Consider the following 7,500-nt stretch of genomic DNA (forward strand, 5'->3'; position numbering starts at 1 on the left):
CGCCGTAACGTGTCCGACCCGGCTGGTTCCTCCGGTCGGCCCGAACGAGCGAAAATTCGGCCTCTTCCCCTGGAGGTCCGGACGACTTTGGCGAATATTTTCTAAGTGCGAACGGCTGTTGCGCCGTAACGTGTCCGACCCGGCTGGTTCCTCCGGTCGGCCCGAACGAGCGAAAATTCGGCCTCTTCCCCTGGAGGTCCGGAACATTTTGGCGAATATTTTCAAAGTGCCAACGGCTGTTGCGCCGTAACGTGTCCGACCCGGCCGGTTCCTCCGGTCGGCCCGAACGAGCGAAAATTCGGCCTCTTCCCCTGGAGGTCCTGTGAAGTTTAACGAATATTTTCTAAGTGCGAACGGCTCTTCCGCCGTAACGTGTCCGACCCGGCTGGTTCCTCCGGTCGGCCTGAACGAGCGAAAATTCGGCCTCTTCCCCTGGAGGTCCTGTCAAGTTTAACGAATATTTTCTAAGTGCCATCGGCTCTTCCGCCGTAAGGTGTCCGACTCGGCCGGTTCCCCTAGTCGGCCAAATAATGTGACAATTCGGCCTCTCGCTCTGGAAGTCCGGCCAACTTCTGCGAATATTTTCTAAGTGCCATCGGCTCTTCCGCCGTAATGTGTCCGACTCGGCCGGTTCCTCCGGTCGGCCTGAACGAGCGAAAATTCGGCCTCTTCCCCTGGAGGTCCTGTCAAGTTTAACGAATATTTTCTAAGTGCCATCGGCTCTTCCGCCGTAAGGTGTCCGACTCGGCCGGTTCCTCCGGTCGGCCTGAACGAGCGAAAATTCGGCCTCTTCCCCTGGAGGTCCTGTCAAGTTTAACGAATATTTTCTAAGTGCCATCGGCTCTTCCGCCGTAAGGTGTCCGACTCGGCCGGTTCCTCCGGTCGGCCTGAACGAGCGAAAATTCGGCCTCTTCCCCTGGAGGTCCTGTCAAGTTTAACGAATATTTTCTAAGTGCCATCGGCTCTTCCGCCGTAAGGTGTCCGACTCGGCCGGTTCCTCCGGTCGGCCTGAACGAGCGAAAATTCGGCCTCTTCCCCTGGAGGTCCTGTCAAGTTTAACGAATATTTTCTAAGTGCCATCGGCTCTTCCGCCGTAAGGTGTCCGACTCGGCCGGTTCCTCCGGTCGGCCTGAACAAGCGAAAATTCGGCCTCTTCCCCTGGAGGTCCTGTCAAGTTTAACGAATATTTTCTAAGTGCGAACGGCTCTTCCGCCGTAAGGTGTCCGACCCGGCCGGTTCCTCCGGTCGGCCCGAACGAGCGAAAATTCGGCCTCTTCCCCTGGAGGTCCTGTCAAGTTTAACGAATATTTTCTAAGTGCCATCGGCTCTTCCGCCGTAAGGTGTCCGTCTCGGCCGGTTCCTCCGGTCGGCCTGAACGAGCGAAAATTCGGCCTCTTCCCCTGGAGGTCCTGTCAAGTTTAACGAATATTTTCTAAGTGCCATCGGCTCTTCCGCCGTAAGGTGTCCGACTCGGCCGGTTCCTCCGGTCGGCCTGAACAAGCGAAAATTCGGCCTCTTCCCCTGGAGGTCCGTTCAAGTTTAACGAATATTTTCTAAGTGCCATCGGCTCTTCCGCCGTAAGGTGTCCGACTCGGCTGGTTCCCGATGTCGGCCAGAACAAGTGGAAACTCGGCCTCTTCCCCTGGAGGTCAGTTGAAGTTTAACGAATATTTTCAAAGTGCCAACGGCTGCTCCGCCGTAAAGCGTCCGACTCGGCTGGTTCCCGATGTCGGCCAGAACAAGTGAAAATTCGGCCTCTTCCCCTGGAGGTCCGTTCAAGATTAACGAATATTTTCTAAGTGCCAACGGCTGCTCCGCCGTAAAGCGTCCGACTCGGCTGGTTCCCGATGTCGGCCAGAACAAGTGAACATTCGGCCTCTTCCCCTGGAGGTCCGTTCAAGATTAACGAATATCTTCTAAGTGCCAACGGCTCTTGCGCCGAAAAGCGTCCGCCTGGGCTGGTTCCTGATGTCGGCCAGAACAAGTGAAAATTCGGCCTCTTCCCCTGGAGGTCCGTTCAAGATTAACGAATATTTTCTAAGTGCCAACGGCTCTTGCGCCGAAAAGCGTCCGCCTCGGCTGGTTCCCGCGGTCGGACACAAAATGTGTCAATTCGGCCTCTCTGAGGTACCAGGGGTGGGCTTTATGTACTTGGTCCCCCCACTTAGTGTACTCATCACTTTACCCCCCTTTCGCAAAATATAGTCGGCACGTATGTGCAGAACTGTTTATTTTCATTTTAAAAATTGTCTAAGTGCCAGCGGAAGCTGTCACACGAACTGTCCGAGCTACCACGGTGCCCATCCCGGGCAGTGACGGCAAAAGGCCGATGTGTGTTTATGGAAGTCTGAATAATTTCTAAGTGCCAACGGCTGCTCCGCCGTAAAGTGTCCGCCTCGGCTGGTTCCCTTGGTCGGCCAGAACAAGTGAAAATTCGGCCTCTTCCCCTGGAGGTCCGGAACATTTTGGCGAATATTTCCTAAGTGCCAACGGCTGCTCCGCCGTAAAGTGTCCGCCTCGGCCGGTTCACCCGGTCGGCCAGAACAAGTGAAAATTTGGCCTCTTCCCCTGGAGGTCCGGAACATTTTGGCGAATATTTCCTAAGTGCCAACGGCTGCTCCGCCGTAAAGTGTCCGACTCGGCTGGTTCCCGATGTCGGCCAGAACAAGTGAAAATTCGGCCTCTTCCCCTGGAGGTCCGTTCAAGATTAACGAATATTTCCTAAGTGCCAACGGCTGCTCCGCCGTAAAGCGTCCGACTCGGCTGGTTCCCGATGTCGGCCAGAACAAGTGAAAATTCGGCCTCTTCCCCTGGAGGTCCGTTCAAGATTAACGAATATTTCCTAAGTGCCAACGGCTGCTCCGCCGTAAAGCGTCCGACTCGGCTGGTTCCCGATGTCGGCCAGAACAAGTGAAAAATCGGCCTCTTCCCCTGGAAGTCCGGCCGAGTTAAGGCAAATATTTCCTAAGTGCCAACGGCTGCTCAGCCTTAAAGTGTCCGACTCGGCTGGTTCCCGATGTCGGCCAGAACAAGTGAAAATCCGGCCTCTTCCCCTGGAAGTCCGGCCGAGTTAAGGCAAATATTTCCTAAGTGCCAACGGCTGCTCAGCCTTAAAGTGTCCGACTCGGCTGGTTCCCGATGTCGGCCAGAACAAGTGAAAATCCGGCCTCTTCCCCTGGAAGTCCGGCCGAGTTAAGGCAAATATTTCCTAAGTGCCAACGGCTGCTCAGCCTTAAAGTGTCCGACTCGGCTGGTTCCCGATGTCGGCCAGAACAAGTGAAAATCCGGCCTCTTCCCCTGGAAGTCCGGCCGAGTTAAGGCAAATATTTCCTAAGTGCCAACGGCTGCTCAGCCGTAAAGTGTCCGACTCGGCTGGTTCCCGATGTCGGCCAGAACAAGTGAAAATCCGGCCTCTTCCCCTGGAAGTCCGGCCGAGTTAAGGCAAATATTTCCCAAGTGCCAACGGCTGTTCCGCCGTAAAGGGTCCGACTCGGCTGGTTCCCGATGTCGGCCAGAACAAGTGAAAATCCGGCCTCTTCCCCTGGAAGTCCGGCCGAGTTAAGGCAAATATTTCCTAAGTGCCAACGGCTGTTCCGCCGTAAAGGGTCCGACTCGGCTGGTTCCCGATGTCGGCCAGAACAAGTGAAAAATCGGCCTCTTCCCCTGGAAGTCCGGCCGAGTTCGGCGAATAGTTCCTAAGTGCCAACGGCTGCTCCGCCGTAAAGAGTCCGACTGGGCTGGTTCCCGATGTCGGCCAGAACAAGTGAAAATCCGGCCTCTTCCCCTGGAAGTCCGGCCGAGTTAAGGCAAATATTTCCTAAGTGCCAACGGCTGTTCCGCCGTAAAGGGTCCGACTCGGCTGGTTCCCGATGTCGTCCAGAACAAGTGAAAAATTGGCCTCTTCCCCTGGAAGTCCGGCCGAGTTCGGCGAATATTTCCCAAGTGCCAACGGCTGTTCCGCCGTAAAGAGTCCGACTCGGCTGGTTCCCGATGTCGGCCAGAACAAGTGAAAATTCGGCCTCTTCCCCTGGAGGTCCGTTCAAGTTTGGGGAATATTTTCTAAGTGCCAACGGCTGCTCCGCCTTAAAGCGTCCGACTCGGCTGGTTCCCGATGTCGGCCAGAACAAGTGAAAATCCGGCCTCTTCCCCTGGAAGTCCGGCCGAGTTAAGGCAAATATTTCCTAAGTGCCAACGGCTGCTCAGCCTTAAAGGGCCCGACTCGGCTGGTTCCCGATGTCGGCCAGAACAAGTGACAATTCGGCCTCTTCCCCTGGAGGTCTTTTCAAGTTTAACGAATATTTTCTAAGTGCCAACGGCTGCTCCGCCTTAAAGCGTCCGACTCGGCTGGTTCCCGATGTCGGCCAGAACAAGTGACAATTCGGCCTCTTCCCCTGGAGGTCCTTTCAAGTTTAACGAATATTTTCTAAGTGCCAACGGCTGCTCCGCCTTAAAGAGTCCGACTCGGCTGGTTCCCGATGTCGGCCAGAACAGGTGAAAATTCGGCCTCTTCCCCTGGAGGTCCGTTCAAGTTTGGCGAATATTTTCTAAGTGCCAACGGCTGCTCCGCCTTAAAGTGTCCGACTCGGCTGGTTCCCGATGTCGGGCAGAACAAGTGACAATTCGGCCTCTTCCCCTGGAAGTCCGGCCGAGTTTGGCGAATATTTTCTAAGTGCCAACGGCTGCTCCGCCGTAAAGAGTCCGACTCGGCTGGTTCCCGATGTCGGCCAGAAAAAGTGACAATTCGGCCTCTTCCCCTGGAGGTCCTTTGAAGTTTAGCGAATATTTTCTAAGTGCCAACGGCTCTTGCGCCGAAAAGCGTCCGCCTCGGCTGGTTCCCGCGGTCGGCCGTAATAGGCGAAAATTCGGCCTCTTCCCCTGGAGCGACCTCCAAATTTGGGCGAAATTTTTCTAAGTGCCTAAAGGTACCAGGGGTTTGGGTACCAGGGGTGCAGTACGAACTGGTCTTTTGTCAACCCATGTACTTTTTCTAGAGTACATGGGTTGGTCCCCCCACTTAGTGTACTCATCACTTTACCCCCCTTTCGCAAAATATAGTCAGAACGAGCATGGGGGACGCAATTGTTTTCCATGCAAATCAATTGGGCCTGGTCCGAGCGCTGGTAACGGCCGCCAGCAAGCGTCCCCTGCTCGGATAGCAGAACTGAAGAAGGCACGGCACTTCCAGAGAGAGAGAGAAAATTTTCTAAGTGCCACATTTCTCAAAAATTTTCAAAGTGCCACATCTCTCAAAAAATTTCTAAGTGCCACATCTCTCAAAAACTTTCTAAGTGCCACATCTCTGAAAAACTTTCTAAGTGCCACATCTCTGAAAAAACTTTCTAAGTGCCACGTCTCTGAAAAACTTTCTAAGTGCCACAGCACGGCTGTGAAATATTCAAAGTCCTACAGGCATTGGCAGAATGCGCGGACGGCCGTCTGCTCCCGGCGGCCGCCGCGAAGCTACTACCCCCTCCCGGGGACGGCTGTCTGCTCCCGGCAGCCGTCCTTACCCCCCTCCCCCGTTTGCACCGCCTGAAGTTAGACCCGCCTTGGTAGGGCCCCCACCGGCCCCGGCTCGCCGGCGTTGGGTGGACGGTTCCTGCCCACTTGCGGGTCCCGGTCGCTTGGCAACCGACCGGGGAGGACCAGCCGCCTCCTTAAACACAGGCTGGAAGGGAAATCCGATCAAGCTACGGAGGACCGGCCGCCTCCTTAAACACAGGCCGGAAGGGAAATCCGATCAAGCTACGGAGGACCGGTCGCCTCCCTAAACACAGGCCGGGCAAAAATCTGCGAATGGGCCCGTCAAGGGTAGTGGGTCATCCAAGGAGGGAGGTACCGGCCGCCTCCTTAAACACAGGCCGGGCAAAAATCTGCGAATGGCCCGTCAAGGGTAGAAGGTCATCCAAGGAGGGAGGTACCGGCCGCCTCCTTAAACACAGGCCGGGCAAAAATCTGCGAATGGCCCGTCAAGGGTAGAAGGTCATCCAAGGAGGGAGGTACCGGCCGCCTCCTTAAACACAGGCCGGGCAAAAATCTGCGAATGGCCCGTCAAGGGTAGAAGGTCATCCAAGGAGGGAGGTACCGGCCGCCTCCTTAAACACAGGCCGGGCAAAAATCTGCGAATGGCCCGTCAAGGGTAGAAGGTCATCCAAGGAGGGAGGTACCGGCCGCCTCCTTAAACACAGGCCGGGCAAAAATCTGCGAATGGCCGGTCAAGGGTTGTTGGTCATCCAAGGAGGGAGGTACCGGCCGCCTCCTTAAACACAGGCCGGGCAAAAATCTGCGAACGGCCCGTCAAGGGTTCTGTCTCATCCAAGAAAGGGGTACCGGCCGCCTCAGAGGCCGGAGCGAAGGGGGCGAAAGGCTGTCGATGGGGAAGGATCGGGGCCACGGCTAATCTAGCGATGCCCGCGTCGGGCGGTCACTCCGACGAATGAGCGGGGCCGAATCCGGCGCGAGGCGGCCTTCAGGCACGTGGTTCGAGACGACCTCACCCGGCTCTAGCCCGGAGGATCGGAGGCAACGGCCGTCTCCTTAAGCTAAGGCCGGACGAAAATCTGCGGATGCGGTCCATCCAAGGCAGACGGAGGTACCGGCCGCCTCGGTAAACAAAGCCCGGGCAAAAATCTGCGAACGGCCCGTCAAGGGTTCTGTCTCATCCAAGAAAGGGGTACCGGCCGCCTCAGAGGCCGGAGCGAAGGGGGCGAAAGGCTGTCGATGGGGAAGGATCGGGGCCACGGCTAATCTAGCGATGCCCGCGTCGGGCGGTCACTCCGACGAATGAGCGGGGCCGAATCCGGCGCGAGGCGGCCTTCAGGCACGTGGTTCGAGACGACCTCACCCGGCTCTAGCCCGGAGCGAAAAAAACACTCTTATAACCTGACCGACATGCGCCCATGACCCGCCTTGGTAGGGCCCCCACCGGCCCCGGCTACCGCCGGCGTTGGGTGGACGGTTCCTCCCCACTTGCGGGTCGCACTCCAGCGCTACGGCCGCCGCGCGAGCGCGCGCCCCGCGCCGCCCGCGCAGGCCTAGCGCGAACCGTACGGCAGCGAAACCGAGACGCCCCGGCTCAACCTCACCCAGAGGCCATCCACGGAGGCCGAGCGCGCGATCCGACTTGCGGCACGCCACGTGGGCGTCCGCCGGCCGCGCCGGTCGACCGCGAAACCGATTTCTCAAAGACCAAGCCCGAGTCCCAACCTCCGCACATATCCGCACACGCCTTCCCGACCACCGCGAAGCGGGAGGCGTCTATCGTGGCCGCCGGGGCGTATGACCCCTCCGCGTGAGGCGTGCGGGCTCGGGGGGGCCGCAACGACCGAGTCTGACTCGGACGGGGCGCAGCTTCCCTCCCGGTCGCAGCATCAGCGCCGAACGCGCGACGTCACCAGCCCCCCGGAACGGTTCGTCGGGAGCGCGGCAATGGCCCACATCTCACCTCGCCAGCCGGCCGCAGCGGGCCGCGCCGAACCGAGTCTGACTCGGGGTGCGCAC

This window comes from Syngnathus scovelli, unplaced genomic scaffold, assembly GCF_024217435.2.
Source record: "Syngnathus scovelli strain Florida unplaced genomic scaffold, RoL_Ssco_1.2 HiC_scaffold_71, whole genome shotgun sequence".
NCBI lineage: Eukaryota > Metazoa > Chordata > Actinopteri > Syngnathiformes > Syngnathidae > Syngnathus > Syngnathus scovelli.